Genomic DNA, 3059 nt, shown 5'->3' on the forward strand with positions numbered 1-3059 from the left:
AAGATAGAACTTGAGAGAGATTAATTAGATGAAGAAAATTGAAGAATGAAAGTGTTTGTAGGTGTTTTTGGTCGTTGGTGTATGGATTAGATATAAAGGATATGTAATTTTGTTTTCATGTAAATAAGTCATGAATGATTACTCATATTTTTGTAATTTTATGAGATATTTCATGCTAGTTGCCAAATGATGGTTCCCACATGTGTTAGGTGACTCACATGGGCTGCTAAGAGCTGATCATTGGAGTGTATATACCAATAGTACATACATCTAAAAGCTGTGTATTGTACGAGTACGAATACGGGTGCATACGAGTAGAATTGTTGATGAAACTGAACGAGGATGTAATTGTAAGCATTTTTGTTAAGTAGAAGTATTTTGATAAGTGTATTGAAGTCTTTCAAAAGTGTATAAATACATATTAAAACACTACATGTATATACATTTTAACTGAGTCGTTAAGTCATCGTTAGTCGTTACATGTAAGTGTTGTTTTGAAACCTTTAGATTAACGATCTTGTTAAATGTTGTTAACCCAATGTTTATAATATCAAATGAGATTTTAAATTATTATATTATCATGATATTATCATGTATGAATATCTCTTAATATGATATATATACATTAAATGTCTTTACAACGATAATCGTTACATATATGTCTCGTTTAAAAATCATTAAGTTAGTAGTCTTGTTTTTACATATGTAGTTCATTGTTAATATACTTAATGATATATTTACTTATCATAGTATCATGTTAACTATATATATATATCCATATATATGTCATCATATAGTTTTTACAAGTTTTAACGTTCGTGAATCACCGGTCAACTTGGGTGGTCAATTGTCTATATGAAACATATTTCAATTAATCAAGTCTTAACAAGTTTGATTGCTTAACATGTTGGAAACATTTAATCATGTAAATATCAATCTCAATTAATATATATAAACATGGAAAAGTTCGGGTCACTACATCACCCCCAGACCGACGGTCAGAGTGAACGAACGATTTAGACTTTAGAGGACATGTTACGTACCTGTGTTATTGACTTTGGAAAGTCTTGGGAAAGGCATCTGTCGCTAGCCGAATTCTCTTACAACAACAGTTATCATTCGAGTATTAAAGCCGCGCCTTTTGAAGCGTTGTATGGCCGCAAGTACCGTTCTCCTATTTGTTGGGCCGAGTTAGGCGAGTTGCAAATCACCGGACCCGAGATAGTCCATGAAATGACGGAGAAGATTTCTCAGATTCAGGTGAGACTTAAGACGGCCCGCGATCGCCAAAAGAGTTATGCTGATCTTAAATGTAAAGACTTCAAATTCAATGTGGGTGACCGAGTAATGTTGAAGGTCGCACCTTGGAAAGGTGTAATTCGTTTTGGAAAGCGCGGAAAGTTAAACCCGCGATACATTGGTCCGTTTGAAATTTTGGAACGTGTTGGACCCGTTGCTTATTGGCTGGAACTTCCGACTCAGTTGAGTGCTGTTCATCCTACCTTCCATGTATCAAATTTGAAGAAGTGCCTTGCTCCACCGGAACTTGTCATACCATTGGAAGAACTTACGATTGATTACAAACTCCACTTCGTGGAAGAGCCTGTCGAAATCATGGACCGTGAGGTCAAAACCTTGAAACGCAATAAGATTCCAATTGTCCGAGTTCGATGGAATGCCAAGCGTGGACCTGAGTTTACCTGGGAACGAGAGGATCAAATGAAGCAGAAGTATCCTCACCTTTTCCCGACTCCAACACCTGCCTCAGCTTAAATTTCGGGACGAAATTTCCAATAACAGGTGGGTAATGTAACGACCCGACTTTTTCGACTTGCTTTCGTGCCTTGTATTTTTGCGAAACTGCGTATTTGTGCGTACTGTGTTACTTTATACTCTGAAAACTTGATATACGTGGTTTACTTCCAATTATATGTTAAAACGTGCCTTAGAGTACGTAGGATACTTAACTTGTTCACCGGAAGCCTTTATAACTGTTACCGTTACTTGACGTTTCGATTAAACCGCGAACTGCTCGCACGTTTAACTTTTGTCGTAACCGGAATATTATGACTGCGAAATATTAATTGTTATTTTATAATAATAATTACCTGGGTTTTTGGATGCTTAATTTTAATTAATTATTTACTAGATCACAATAGTTAGTCTTGTTGGACTTTCTACCTTATTGGACCTTAGCCCACCCTACACTAGCTAGTGGCCCAATTAATTAGCCCAAGTATTATTACTAGTGACCCATAATAAATAAAATAAATAAAATAAATTAATTAATGAGTCATACAAGCATTTGGATAAGGATTATCCATATTGTTACATGGGATTCTAGCATAAGTACATGCTTTAGACAACCACTAACCAAAAAGTAAAATGGTGTCTCCCCCTCCCCTCTTTGAAAATCACGGCCAAGAGGCCCTTCCACCTCATCAATCCATGTCAAAATTTTGCTTATAAATACTAGCCATTTACCTCTCATTCAACCACTTGCTCATTTGATTTTCACACACACTTGCTCTTTCTTTCTTTCCTTTCTTGTATTACTTGTAAGTTTTCTTTTTCTTCTTCTTTTCCTTCATCATTTTCAGGGCATATCATCATCATCATGGAAGATCAAGCTCTTTAGCTTTGATCTTGATTATATCTTGTTGATTCAAGCATGAAACCTTCAAGAACATGGAAGATTCAAACTTTCTAGCTTTGAATCTTCACCAACTTTGTAGATCTACTTCTTTTATGCTTTAATCTTGTTATTTTATGATAAAGTTTCAAACTTTTATTTGTAATCTTCATGTATCTTCAAGATCGAAGCTTTATGCTTCAAGATCTTCAAGAACAACCAAGATGCAAGCTTTCTAGCTTGAATCTTCATATCTTGTTGTTGGATATAAGTTTTCTAGCTTATGATCTTGTTGTTTTGTTATAAAGATCAAAACTTGTGTTTATGGTCTTCATGAAACTTAAAGATCCAAGCTTTATGCTTCAAGATCTTCAAGAACACTAAAGGTTCAAGCTTTCTAGCTTTGTGACCTTATAAATTGTGTGAA

This window comes from Rutidosis leptorrhynchoides, chromosome 11 (genome assembly GCF_046630445.1).
Source record: "Rutidosis leptorrhynchoides isolate AG116_Rl617_1_P2 chromosome 11, CSIRO_AGI_Rlap_v1, whole genome shotgun sequence".
Classification (NCBI taxonomy): Eukaryota; Viridiplantae; Streptophyta; class Magnoliopsida; order Asterales; family Asteraceae; genus Rutidosis; species Rutidosis leptorrhynchoides.